Source organism: Odontomachus brunneus, unplaced genomic scaffold (assembly GCF_010583005.1).
Source record: "Odontomachus brunneus isolate Ranch 3 - 2012 unplaced genomic scaffold, Obru_v1 Obru_scaffold_003, whole genome shotgun sequence".
Classification (NCBI taxonomy): Eukaryota; Metazoa; Arthropoda; class Insecta; order Hymenoptera; family Formicidae; genus Odontomachus; species Odontomachus brunneus.
The window spans coordinates 706,668-721,625 of record NW_022639453.1 but is presented as its reverse complement, the minus strand read 5'-3'; the positions used below and the strand labels follow the sequence as shown (position 1 = coordinate 721,625).

Sequence of the window (14,958 nt, the reverse complement as noted above, 5' to 3'; positions counted from 1 at the left end):
CTCTCTCTCTCTCTCTCTCTCTCTCTCTCTCTCTCTCTCTCTCTCTCTCTCTCTCTCTCTCTTCCCTCAGGATCGTATCGATCCCGAGATGGCACCCGGCTCTCTTCGTCACCGCGATCGACTACGTGATACCGGTTTCTAGGAAACGAGATGGGCCAATTAACAGCCACCATTCGCACGTACGCGCCCGCTACTCGCGTCGCAAAACGTATCGGAAACGTCTGCATGCGGGTGCGGTGAGCGCTGGCTATTAATATCCTGTTTAACGAGTGAAATGTGTCTCACCAAAGTCCACGAGACAGATGACATATGGAGGGTGTGTTAAGGATAGTCTCCCTGATTTAAATAGCCGAAAAATAGGAAGTTTCTATGATTTTTTTTCAATGAAATGAATCAAGACATCATAGACAACATAGAATTTTGACCACATGCCATTTATTATTGTTTTAAATATTAAAAAATTATTTTTGAAAAATTGAAATTCCGTCGAAGTTTTTTGTGCTGGACGCGGTGTCGCTGCGATCTAAAAAAAACCTGTATGGAATCCCAATATTCAAAATGATTTACATATTTAAATTTAATTTAAAATAGTTCTTAATATATATAATTAATAACATGGCCGAAAGTCTATATATTGATAATTTTATTAATTTCTTTGAAAAAATTCATAAAAATCTCTTAGCCATCCGAAGCAGAACCTTCTCTTAATCTGAGACATGAATACGTTTATATCAATGAGAAATATGAGCGGATAATTGCGACACATGAATCTCGATACTCGCGTGCCTATGTCGTTGTTAACAGAATAACACGAGACACGTAATGTTAAACGACAAAACGTTTCCGTCAAAAGTACGAAATTAAAGCGTGAAAAACGAACAGCAGAAAAGATATATCTCCGCCGACGGGTCGGCTATTTTAATTGTGCCATTAAACAACAATGACGAAGTTATCGCGCCGGGAAGCGGCGCGCTATCTGTCTAATCCATTAAGCCGACTCGCACGGCCGGCAAGGCTGTCGTCCTTTCATCCGCGATTAATTTCCAAACTTTCGTTCGAGCGGTTGCTTTTCACGGGATATTAGCCCGGATCACAAGCCGTTGCACTAAGTATGATAAATGGCGTTTCGTCGGTCGGATGTTCACGCACCCCCTCAACCTCTCTCCTCTTCCTCCTCCTCTTTCTCCTCCGCTCACTCTCCTGAGACCGCAAGTTTCGTCAATAATCGCCGCATCCGGTCATTACCGCCCTTTACACCGAATGTTTGATAATTGGGATAACCGGAAAAGCGAGGAGGAAAAAGCGAGAACAGAAGAGTGAACGAACGAGGGAACCCCGTCCCGTGTACTTTTATGGCGCGTCATCGATTATACGCGTCCATTTTTTAGCGAATCATCGCTTTTCTCCCCAGGGAAGAGGTCATTTGACATCGCGACCACCCGGATGTCAAACGCCGATCATTATAAACGCCAAGGGCTGATTTCTCAATAGCAGTTTGAACATAGATAGAAATTTAATCCCTAACTGGTCAATACTCGGAGTAGTTTCGTAGTGAAACATTAAATTCTTTTTGATTTATTTAAACTATGTACTCTCTTAAAGTGAATAGTCACTGATATCATGACAGTTATGAGTATAGCATTAAGCACTTTCAGTGCTATATTAAGAACTGCAATCAGTGTATATTCATTGTTTTCAGTGATGTTTGACTGATTCATTTCAAGAGAGTATGTACCTTTTTCTGATTCGCAGCAAATACAAACAAAATTACATATATTTCGTATTTCATTTTTGAAAATTCTTTGAAAAGAAGATATAGCAACAGAGAGAAAAGACATTTAGAGGTATACTAAAAAAAGAGAGAAAAGACATCTAGAGGCTTACTAAAAAAAAAAAAAATATTTGGTCTTAGAAGGGATGCGTGGTCATTTTAAATGACTACTGAAGAGGCTGAAGGATTTCAGTCAGAATGCGACGCGACTTCATCAGGCACGGACGACACCACGACGATGTGGACGACGAATTCGCCGCTGCAACGCAGAACGCACGCCCATAAAATCCGCGCGCGCTGCGCGCCGTTATTTCGGCCGGGCCAAAATAATTGGAGGTAATTCTCTGTGCCGTTGTTTTTAATCGATCGGCCGACCGTGCCCGTCGATTGTGCCGGCGCGCTCGCGTCCGCGATTTAATTGGAAAATCCCCGGTATCGGGCCGCCGTTCATTCGTCCGTCTGTGCGCACCATTGATGCCGTTATGCCTAGTATTTACAAAATCTGATAATAAATGTCGGGGTGGGTGCACCAGCACCATTAACGAGAAAATAGAAATAATGGTGCTGGACGATAATGATAATGGAGTCGTTAATGTCTCCTCTGGTCGCGTCAACAAATTCGATTGCGAGCAAACGTATCATCAACGAATTATGCAGAGAGAGAGAGAGAGAGAGAGAGAGAGAGAGAAAAGAGACACACACAGAGAAAGAGAGAGCGAGTGGCTGTATCATCGCACGTAATGCAATATGCGCCAAATATCGCGCATATATATCATTATAAAACTAATATGCATTGCCGCGCGACACGAAAGTTACAACAACGGAAATCCACGTGGCTGATACGCACGTGAGAACTCGCGCGCTATTTTTAGGACGGTCGTTATACAATGAATGCAATTACATGGATACAATTACGTTCGCCTCGCCTGGCAGAATCATATATTTTCCACGCTTTCGCAAACGGCCCCCGATTATCTGCGGGATGGTTCTGCTCGTTACATTACTCGTGTGCGCTCACGGTGCTCTCCAGTCGCGATTGTAATCCGAGCAACGCCTTTTTCTCCGACTCGCGCTGCATTGTGACGTCATAATTAAGTCGCAATCTGCGATAAAGCGCACTGCCGGGTCGCCGGCGGCCTGACGAAGGCCTGCTTCATTCACTTCGAGAGAAGCTCGAGCTCGACCGTGCAACTCGCCCAGCAATTCCCGAATGAACAAATCAATAACGAAAATAGTTTACAACAGTATCCACAGGTTGAGAGGCAAAGAAATAATTTCACTGTGTCGTGAGTGAAGCAGAGGAAAGGGAACAGGAAGAAAGGAGAAAGAACATAAGCGGAGGACAAGGCGTAATATTCCGACAGCCGCTGGTCACGACACACGCACGATCTCAGGAAGATGATCTTGCCGAGTCTACAAAGTTGCCTGAACACGTAATACTTCTGACATGAAGTTAATTACTCAGCTCGCGCGGTCTAAGGGCTGCAAAGGTAGCTGCGCGTCGTCCATGCATCTTGACTCTTCTTCGCGTCTGACAATCGTAGTCAAGCCTCACTGTTCGCGTACGTATTATCCTGGATACGAAATCGCTAATTGGTCATACAGACTGCTCTATGTTGGCGCGGCGGCCTGATGCGAGAGTCGCGTTTCAACGAGGCTCGTGTGCGCAACGTGTGAACAACGCGCGGGACGTGTAACGCGGAAAGTAACGGCGCGACGCGAATTATCTCGCGGAGGGACGAGGCTCGTTTCAGGATCCGCGGATGCCGGTGCACTTTGATGTCCGCGGCGTTTACGAGTCGCGGATCCGGCAGGTGGTTAAGGGGTTATAAACGTAGGCATAACTATGCATTACGACTGGGCATAGCGACGCGACACGACGCGACGCAGCCGGCGAGTTGGCGGCACGCATGTACGAGTTGCCGCGTAAATGTCCATCTTAAAGCCGATATTTCAGCGTGTCCTTGAGCAGTCGGACGACACTTCTCGACTCGCACAGGTTGCCACGACAAGACATCTCCCCAGGAGGGAACGGTCGAGAGAAAGAGAGAGAGAGAAAGAGAGAGAGAGAGAGAGAGAGGGGGGGAGAAAAAGAAACTTTACTTATTATGCGCTATGGGACTAACAAGTAAACCTACTCAAATATTACACTCCGATTTTGATAAGTTTTTAACATGCTGTAGTCTAGGTCTAAATAAGAGGCATATATTGTTTTATACACGCCCATACGGCCGTTAAGAGGGTAAAACACCCTCTTGAAAAATCAGTTTTATTATTTCGGTTTTAATATTATCAGAACGGTAAATAATACAAAAAAAGCTTCCAATAAAAGTTTTAATGAGTTTTAATGAACTTTATAACAATGCACTCAAATTTTTCGAAAATATCATTTTTTTCGAAATCTCTTCTTTCCTCTTTAATTTTGTAAAATCTGAGTACATTGTTATAAAGCTCATTAAAACTTTTATTTGAAATCTTTTTTTGTATTATTTATCCTTCGGATAATATTCACTCAGAAATATTAAAACCGACTTTTTTCAAGAGGATGTTTCACCCTCTTATCGGCCTCGTATAGGTACGTATAAAAAATATGTATCTCTTATTTAGACCTAGATTACAGCATGTTAAAAACTTATCAAAATCGAAGTGTAACACTTGGGTAGGTTTACTTGTAAGTCCTCTCCAGCGCTATAAGAAAGAAAGAATGTATAAAGATCGTAATAATAAAAAAGGAAAAACTACAATAGAAATTACAAATAAAGAATGTGAGAATGATGATAAATGTAAAATGTTCGTATATGAATACCCGCAATTACGCGGGATAAATAAGACAAGTTTGTATTTAGTAATTATATAAAGTGAGATACAAAGTTTACTCGCAGAAAAAAACTTCATTTCGCAGAAATAAATTTTATTTTGCAGAGATAAACTTTATATCCAACATGTGTTTAATTAATAAATTGTGATATTCTTTTGTCATATACACAGAGAATGTACGAGATATTAAAATCGACTTCATTAACAACGCTGGAAAACGTCCGAACGCAGTCGCATGGTGAATTCGTGGGTAATTTCGTATTCAAGGTAGCGCGTTGTTCGAAACGTTCTTCAAAAGTCTTCGAGCAGGGGGCGCTCTGCGCGCGGAAACGTTAGAAATCTTAAATATAAGAAAGTGGCCAAGGCTTTAGTTGGATAGAAAATGGCGGACATAATTTAAAGGTCCCACACAGGTATGTCAAACGTTACGGCGTGTCTGTGCCAGTGCCAGAGCAGCTTGAAGACAATCTCATATTAAATACATAATTGCATATGCACATATAGAAAATACGGTAAGAACATTATGTTAATGTTTGATTGTGTCAAATATCTCTCCGGTTAAATTATATATATATATATATATATATATATATATATATATATATATAAGCACAATCTGCAAAACTGAATGTAGTTAAAGGATAAACAATTATCTGTTTCTAAAATATGACAATACAGGTTATGTTATAACATCAATTACATTATAATAAATAATTTAATGTTGTAGAAAATGACGGGTTGTTGTATCGTGGGATGCAAAAACAGGAAACCTATTTTTAACAGCAAAACTATGGCTATGCATTCATTGATTAAATAATATTTTATTTAAATAATAAGTGCATAGTTTTGGTTTTGTTCTGAGAGTACATATATTTATGTTTACATATGTTTATTCATACATATATACATGTGTTATGTATATATATTGTTATATTTCTATATTTTATTGTGCAAATGTGTTAATTATGTGTTTATATCAATATTTCTTTGAAATTAACATTTATTGAATAAAAATATTGCTAAAATATTTATTTGCTTATGTTTCCCCTATTTCTGTTTCGCGCTTTCTTTCGTATATATAGTCACTGCTCATTAGATACGCTATTTCGTATCCAACCAATCAACCAATCAAACTTGGGCCAATCTCGGCCAGTCTCTTATATCTAAGAAACGTTGACGGGGCGCGCTCGCGCCCTTCAATCACGCCGTCGAGATTAAATTGATCGTAAAATCCGAGGCAGAGGTGTACATGCCGATCTCGCCTTTGATGTCAATCGCGAGTAATGTACCGCGCCGCTAATGTCGGGAAATCGGCGCGCGCGATTACGCCGAGAACGCGGAAGCCCGGGCTAATTAGGGCTTTATAATTAGTTGCGAATAAACTCGCGGCAGTTGCGCACGTGCGTCGCGCACTAATTAACGGGGACAATGGTCGTAGCCGGCGGGCCGGCGCGGGAAAAAGCGCCGTGGCGCACCGCGACGCGAATACCACTTTCTTCCGTGGGGTACTTTAATTAATCGAAGATACCCGCGCGCTAATTGGGAGGCGAGCCGATAAGGCTCGCCTCTTCGTCGCCCTACCTCTTATCCTATCTGTCCATGCTCCGGCAATTTGTACAGCAATTAATTCGTTTTCCATCGTGCGCGAAAAACGGCGAGACGTGCGGGAAGACCGGTTACCTTAAGGATTATAAATCTTTTTCACATAAATTTCTGTCGATTCAGAGTCTTGGCTACTCTCCCCTGAGCCGGACTCTTTAACTGTACTCAGTGAGAGCAAAAATATTCAAAAGATAGTAAATTAGAAATAAAAGATAGTACATTAGAAACAAAAGATAGTATTCATTCGGTGGGTACTGTTAACATATTTTTACTTCAATCTGAATAGACCCGAGTCGAAATTTTGATGCTACTTTGACGCTCTTAAGGATAGTTTGCGCTTATTTAGACGGTTTATAGCCTAGGTAAAACCTACTTTGACGATACTGATTAACTTCTCTTTTGAATCTTTAATTCTACTTTATCAAAATTTTGACGCTACTTTGACGCTCTTAAAAATAGTTTGAACTTACTTAGATAATTTACAACTTAGGTGAATTACAAATAAGTGAAACCTATTTTGACGATATTGATGCTCATTTCCGAGTCGAAATTTTAACCCTATGTTGAATCTTGAATTCTACACTGCAGTAGGAGCTAAGATAGCAAAGGAAGTTTAATTCTATTGATATAATTTACTCCTACTTTGACCCTGATGATGTCTGAAATATATGTAACAAATAAAATGTATATTTTGTATGCTATTTGACATTTCTGTTTCGTTATATATTAAAATTTTAAATATTTCTATAAAATACATATATTCTATGTAGGAACTAAAGCTTCAATAGAGGTTCACAATTGAACCTACTTTGCTTCCTAAGATCCTACTATTATACAATCTACTTTGACGCTAAAGAAAGCGAAAATTTTAGACATCATCAGGGTCAAAATAGGAGTAAATTATATCATTAGAATTAAATGTACTTTGCTATCTTAGCTCCTACTGTGGTGTAGAATTCAAGGTTTAACGTAGGGTCAAAATTTCAACTCAGGTGGCTACTCTCTCCTGAGCCGGACTTTTTAACTGTACTCACTCAGAGCAAAAATATTCAAAAGATGGTGAATATTCATTCGGTGGATACTGATAACATACTTTTACTTTGATCTGAATAGATAGTGAGAGATGGTGGAGTTGACGTTTACTCGCAAATTTCCTTTCCTTCCTTTCCCTCGAGCCGCCGGAAATGAGGAGAACGCCGTAGTCGCGACGACCTCGTCGAGCGAAAGTCGTTTCCGAATACGTGTCACAGTGAGTAGTGCGGAGGAAAGCTCGCGACGGTTATGGGATATCCCCGTGTAATTAATTAGACATGCGCGGGTTATGTGTTACACCGCGATGCGGTTGGCTCGCTTCATCCATCATACGGCGCAACGACAGTGATATATCTTCGTCGGATAAAAAGAACCTGCGACAAGATTTTATGTAATCTAAGATAAGTTAACAGCGTGTAGGGAAGCTACCTCGCTGTAAAACGTTTCGCTTGTCTTAACCGAGAGAAGGAGAAGAAGACGACGACGACGACGCGTTTCGCCGGGACACGATAGGGATCTCGACATCTCGAAAATGACTAACGTCCCCGCGTTTCTCTCTTCAGCTTTTCTCCAACTCGAGCGTTTTCTCGTCTGTGCTAATCGCATTGCGAACGAAAGCGCGTAAAAAGCGCTATCGTACCACAAGTCAACGTGTGCGTACCTGCAAAAGTCCATCTAGGATCTATATACTAAACTATATATAAATAAACTATATATAAATAAACTCGGGTATTATGGCCATACCGGAAAGATGACCACAGGCTGTAATTTCTCTAATAATTGCAAAACATTGCGTTTGTTTAATCAGTCACAAAGATAATCGATATTTATCGTGGTGTATATGCGTACATTTTTCGAAATAGATTATGAATATTATACTATATTTTTTTTCGACTACCTGTAAAATTTCTCATATGTCCAGTAAAACTTGCTGGAACGTCGAATAAATTACAGTTAAGCTATCGCAATCAACATTAGATACATAAAGTAGATATGTAAATTGTAATATAACATGCATTTTTATTTTCGTTCTCACTATTTGTTTATAAGTACTATTATAAGCGTCTTTCACTCACATTTTGGGTAAGATGGCCCACTATCATTCTAACATTTATAAAACGAAAGTCATTATACTTCAAGAATTACTTTCATTATTACAGTAATTAAATCTTATGTGCAATATATTTTGATGAAAAATTGGATTTAGAATTTAAGTTTTGTAATAGAGGTTTCTATTTTATATGTATATTATTTTTTTTACAAATAATATGTATTAAATATCCTATACTAAAATGAATATGTCAAATTATGTTTTTTTCATTATTTTATAAAATAGGTACAGAATCTTGAACATAAAATACGTATGGGTCATCTATTCCCTATGGCCATCTTGTTTTAAAAATTTAGGTAAGATGACCAATGCTCATGTTTTGATATTTTTGTAATAAATAATTTCACTGAAGTATTTTCTTTTTAACTCTGATGGTATTATGTACTATAGGCTTCAGTGAAGTAATGTGCCAACAAACGCTATTAAGAAATAACAATAAGAAATGTATTTTTTTTTGTATTTTAAAAAAGTATGGCCATCTTATCCGAGTTTATCCTGGAGTTTACAATGGAATAGCAGTAGGTAGACTATTCTTGTAATAATCGACTATGGTTGGTCAATTTGCTTACTGTTTACGTGTTACTGTCTACTACCTACTGTCAATCCTATTATAGATGGTTCTTAAAGTGCCCACACTTGAGAGGATGTTGAACGTTGACATAACAATTTCGTAGTTTTCTCTCTTCTTCTGTCACACTGAGAGAACGATTTGTTAAATCAAATAAACCTTTCTTTGGAATAGTCCAAACAAATTATTTGGTTGACAACAAAAATATTTCTTTGAAACTAAGCCGCAAATAAATATTTTTATTGCGTCAAACAAAATTTTGTTTAATCAATCAAAAAATTCGTTTGGACTACTCCAAAGTATTTATTTTATTCAACCAAATCGTTCTTTCTGTGTAATTGGATGCATCAAATTGAGAATGCTTTTAGAAGGTGAAAGTACAAACGTTAATGAATGGTTGATGCTAAACAGTTGCATCAAACTTACAATTTTTTTACTTACCGACCGATGATAAAAACATTTTTTCTTCGTTTCATGCAACCGTTTCATGCGACTGTCCCTGTTTTCTGCATCATATGGGCAATACATCCTCAAAGTATTAGTTATGCGAAGATTCGCGCGCGCATCTTCGCATGTCTCGCGAAGATTTCTATAATTGCGTTTGCGCGCTGTAATTGCATAAGCGCGATTTCCGCAAGGATACTTAATGACGCGTTACACGGCCGAGCGTGTTTCCGCTTTCCGAAGACGTCACGCGCGTGCGTGTGTATTCTCCGTTATGAATAATGAGCCGTGCGATTACACGACGTCTGCTATCTGTTAGAGACGAGGTAGAATCGCCGCGAGAAGTATATCTCTTGATCTTGGAAATCTGCGGAAATCACTCAACACGTTCACTACTCCATTGATTCTCATCGTCGTATTGTACGGAAGCTTGACTGACGATTAAATTATTAAAGGTTAAATTATTAAAGGTAGCGTTTGTTGGCACATTACTTCACTGAAGCCTATAGTACATAATACCATCAGAGTTAAAAAGAAAATACTTCAGTGAAATTATTTATTACAAAAATATCAAAACATGAGCATTGGTCATCTTACCTAAATTTTTAATTACCTTAATTTTATATTAAATTATTAAAGGCTAAATAAATGCGACTTAAGATCCATATATCTTTGGCTTTGTTTTGGCCCCGTACAAGCAATCTTTCCAATATAATTCATTACATTTTACATGTAATCTAATGAGACGCGACGAATTTAGTCTTCCGCATGCAGTGTTGAGTTTGTGAAACCCAAAGGAACATCTGATCACTCAGCAACTTAGTAAATATTTAAATTTTAAGGAAAATTTAAAAATAATTTCAAAAAATGTAAGGAAAGAAATTTTTGAGCATCCAAGTAAAACTGATGATGTCTCCTGAATGCAGTTGTATTATTTTCAAAATGTATCATTTTGAAAACATATTCTCAATGATTTTTGTCATTAAATGGCAAACTACTGAGACACATAAACTAACAAACATAAAAAGTAAGAGCAGATGTTGTTTCAGAGCAACAGTGCCAAATAAATGCATCCTGCATCGATCGGTCTTGCGCAAAGCTCATGAGAAATCGATATATCGCTTGAGGCATAAAGGGTCGATATGATGGAATATTTCGGGATAAATCGCGACGACGAATCCGCGGGGCAGACGCTTCTTTCGAGAATGTAACTCGTGCGCAGAGGCGTGATCGATCGATACGTTAAAACGCGAGAGCGGCGCGACATTAACTTGATGGGGAAGCGGCTCCCTCGAATCATTCGTCGCTTGGAGCGCTTTTGGGGTGTTTAAAATTTCTTTATGTCCTTTTTGTTTTTCAGGGGTGCGTGTACAATGGAGCGGCGAGACCGAAACTGTCGAATCGTCGGCGGCGTTAAAAAATCCTGGGTGTCAATGGAGTAATCCGTCCCCTCGAGCGGTGGCTCGTCATGTGCCGTAGCAGCGACAAAACGGCCGACGTCGTATTTTTGCGGCGCAATGATCGCGCGACGTGGCACCGGGCAAAACAATAGCATCGCCCGCGGCACGATGATAAAGCCGATGCGACGCGACGCGACGCGACGCCACGCCACGCCACGCGTGCATCCGCGCGCGCGTGCAGTTGCAGCGATGTAGCTGCAAAAGTTTTCGCGCAGCTCGTTGATCTGCTCTGAAACCAGGCGCGGATTCACGCGGATCTGTACTACTGGGAAATGCGAAACGAATGAATTCCGAGCGAGTCGAGATATGCAAGTAATTGGACGATCCATTTGACGCTTCGAACGCTTCGGGGCGCCGTACAATCAGAGTCTTCTTTTAGGCGCTCCAAGCGCCCGCAGCCCCAACTGGACTTCATTCCTGCACTGAGAGAAATGGCTTGACACTATACTCGTCTTATGAAAATAATATGGTGAATTTATATGCGATATCTGGTTCACATATCCGATATTCTGATTACGATGCCTCGATGCATCTGGTAGTCAATACCGAGACATTTAGTTGTAGACATCTAGACAGTTTGGTAATTCTCTCTAGACGTGTGATACTATTGACGCGATAGTTAATTGTTACTCGCTGCGACGTTTCCTTTTTCATCTATATTAATTTGTAAAGACGTCGGTGCTATAAAAGAGTAAACGCTGAAACCGTCAAATATTTGGAAGAATGAAATTTCTTAAAATATGTCGACGAATCTAGAAGTAAATTTATGAAGATTATATATATACAGTAAGTATATGAAAATTATATATAATATGATTAGATTTTAGGTTAGGTAAGAAGTCTAACTACTCAACTGTATTCATAACATTTACCAAATGAATTGTATGCTGTACCAGACGGTTTGATAAACGTATTTAAACATTACTATAATACTACTTAGATAATGTTCACCAGATAGTTTGGTATCATTGACTAAATATCTTATTACACGATTATTCACCATATCATTTCGTAAACCTAAATAGAATTCTGGTTAGTATCATCAGACATTTCTCTCAGTGTGATCTTGCTCTGTAAATTTCGGGTATTTTCTTCTCTCAGTGTGTACCTGCTTTCTTATTCGCAACGGGCAAGTATCTTCTGGTCGATCTGTCGCGAATTTTGTAAACTGAGATGTGAGTGTCTAATAATTTATGTACAGATACGATTTAATGAAAAGACATGTTGAGGTAATACGCACCGAGATCTTCTCCAAAACATCTTCTTGTCTGCATAAGTACGAAAAGAAAAGTGAACACACGTGGTTGTGCCTGCGCCATGCTTCGCGTTCGCGACAGTGCGGCCCTGCGCGTTCAGTAGTTACGGCCGGTGCTCGTCGGCCGAAATTCCGGCCTTTATTCGGCACGCTCGTCCGCTCGAAACGAACGGCTCTCGCCGCGCATCGACGACGCCTATTGCCGCTGTCGTTCAAAGCGAGCGCGTCCGCGTCGCGGACGGTGGATACAATATGGGACTGTCCGCGTCACGACGGGAAACTCTGCGTTTTCGCGGGGGGAGAGAAACGCGTGTCCCGACACGACGCGCTGTCTCCCTCTCGTTTCACGGGACGCCGCGCCGAGTCGGCTCGACCTGCCAATCTCCCTATCCTCGCATGAGAGAGAGAGAGAGAGAGAGAGAGAGAGAGAGAGAGAGAGAGAGAGAGAGGGGAAAGGCGTGAGCACGCTCTCGCAATTCGCGATTTTTTTCCATCGATCTCGCGTACATATACGTCGTGTCGAGGCAATAACGCATATAGGGGAGATATATGTTTTTCCTTAATCCCATCTTATCCGGCCGAAACGGCGCGCCTGTCACGCGTGTCATCTCAGCGAGGCTTCTCCGTTCTCTTCTTCGTCGAATCTCGAGAGACTCTCGAGTGGATTCAACGCGACAGAGCGGCGCATGGTTTACTCAGTTATTTATTTATTCTTTCAAGGGAGAGAGACTCCGATGTGTTGAAAATAAATGAAATGAAAAAAAGAATAACAGAGGAAGGGAGCGAAGTTTCAAGTTGGTGCTTTTCCCTTCGCACACACATGATCATTAATTCAGGATACTCGTTTAAGCGTCTCCTAATATTTCGGGCCTATCTCATTTGTTATTGGATTTAGTCTTGGTTTGTCACTCGATTTGCCATATATTTTATATTGAAAATAAAATTTTATATTGAAAATAAAATTATATTGAAAATATAAAATATATTTTATATTGAGAATAAAAGAATAAAAATCAAGCAACAAATCAGAGAATCCGCAATCCTAGGAAACGCTGAAATAGATATTTAATTGGCAATTTGTGCGAAGAGAGAAGTGTCAACTTGAGACTTCGCTCCCTCTCTCTATTTTCTTTTTTCCCTGCTCGTCTTTGCTGTCGCGAAAGGCCTTGGCGCGCGCGGAATTGAAGCGTGGGTGCTGCGCGAGAAACACTTCGCGCCACGCATCGTGGAGGCGCCAAAGGTGAAGAAGAAGGAAGCCGGTTATTTTTAACGACGGGATAACTTCCGAGAGCGAGAGTCTGTTAGTCGCGGACTGAATGGTCGGCCCAATGAGAAGACACGAAAGGATACCGCGGCTCTCCTCTCTAATTCATGCTAATTTCGGGGCGGAAACTTTTTGCATCGCTTAATTCAATTAGTTCCGCTCTTTGAATGCGGCAATTAGCATATTAACTTGACTGCGCGAACCTCTCGATGCCGGTGTATACAAAGTCGCGGCTTTTTATAAGTCGTGTTTCTAGAGACGGAGAGAATATTGTAGTAAAAACTGCTGTGTAATTTTAGTGGATTGGGAATAGGAAGAGAGAGAAAGAGAAAGAGAGACTGCCACTATTACGAAAATTATAATAAAACATAGCAAAAATTATCATAAACATGATAACTCTCACTACATTTATAGTCATTTTTACTAATGACTATAATTAATTATGATTTTCGTAATACCCGAATCGAAACTTTGATTCTACTTTCAGCCTTATTGTTCTATTCAACACTTATTTCGATGTGTTAAAATCTATAATACAATTTATTTTAACGTTAAAGAAAATGAAAAGGGAAATTTCGGGATATTATCAAAGTAGGAGTAAATTGTATTATTAAATTTCAACCAACTTTGCTAACTTAGCTCCTACTGCGTTGTAGAATTCAAGGTTTAACATGGGGCTAAAATTTCGATTCGCGCCAGCCTATTCCCGGACTACTAAAGTTGCATAATTTTTACTACAATATTCTCACCGTGTACGTTTCTCTTTCGTCTTCCTCGGAGGCTCGTCATTATCCATGATTGGTGTTGACCTGTTTACAACGAAGAATCGGATATTCGCACTTTCGCTCCCGACAAAAGTGTTATCGCGGCGCGCAAAAACAGCGAGACGAGCGCGCGAGACGAATTCGCATACGGGATTCAATTGATTACGGGACCGCGGGCTCGACGTTGCTCGCGCGAATCTGCATAATCGAGTTTTCGAATTTCGAGGGTGGACGCGGCCTTTAATTCAATTGACCACTCTCCGTCGCCAAGAAGGTCAACGTGTCAATCTCCGTGGCAGGCGACGGCATAATTGATCGTGATTAAAGGAAAAAAAAGCACGGAGCATCCTCGACGCGTCCGAAGAGCGACGGCAAGGCCGACGAGTCGATCGAGAAATTGTGCTAATTTGTATTAGTGCTCAGTAAAGTAATAATAATAATAATAATAAATTCGTAACTGCAACCGCATATTTGACTAAAAATTTATTTTATAACTTTGACTATAGGTAAATCCCAATTGATCATCTAAATCTAGATCTTGTCGAGTCCTAATTATCAACAATTCTCATTATTAATCCTTAAACGACAAGATGAGGTCAATAAATCCATATATTAGGACCTTAACTTAGTTTCCGCCCAAAAAATACTGAGAAAAAGCATTTATTGTAAAAAATTTATTTAAATTATTTCAATGAAAGTATTTTCCATCACTTTCTACAACTTTTTGCCATCTTTCTGGCAACTGGGCGATACCATCTCGATAAAACGATGTTTGTTTCGAAGCAATCCATTCGTCCACCCATTCTCGCACTTCTTCAACATTTCGGAAGCGTGTACCACTCAAGCCGTGCTGCATCGATCTGAACAAGT

General features: G+C 40.1%; 1 protein-coding gene and 1 long non-coding RNA gene across 6 annotated transcripts in view; one reads left to right on the top strand and one right to left on the bottom strand.

Annotated features, from left to right (window-relative positions):
* Nucleotides 1-11,331, top strand: part of LOC116843674 — a 154,641-nt gene extending 143,310 nt beyond the window's left edge. Inside the window, exon 4 of the long non-coding RNA XR_004377913.1 lies at nucleotides 10,706-11,331. This is a non-coding gene — a long non-coding RNA (uncharacterized LOC116843674). The remainder of the gene's footprint in view (nucleotides 1-10,705) is intronic.
* LOC116843654 overlaps nucleotides 1-14,958 on the bottom strand; it is a 307,139-nt gene that overhangs the window by 158,173 nt on the left and 134,008 nt on the right. The gene's annotated exons all lie outside the window — the stretch shown is intronic.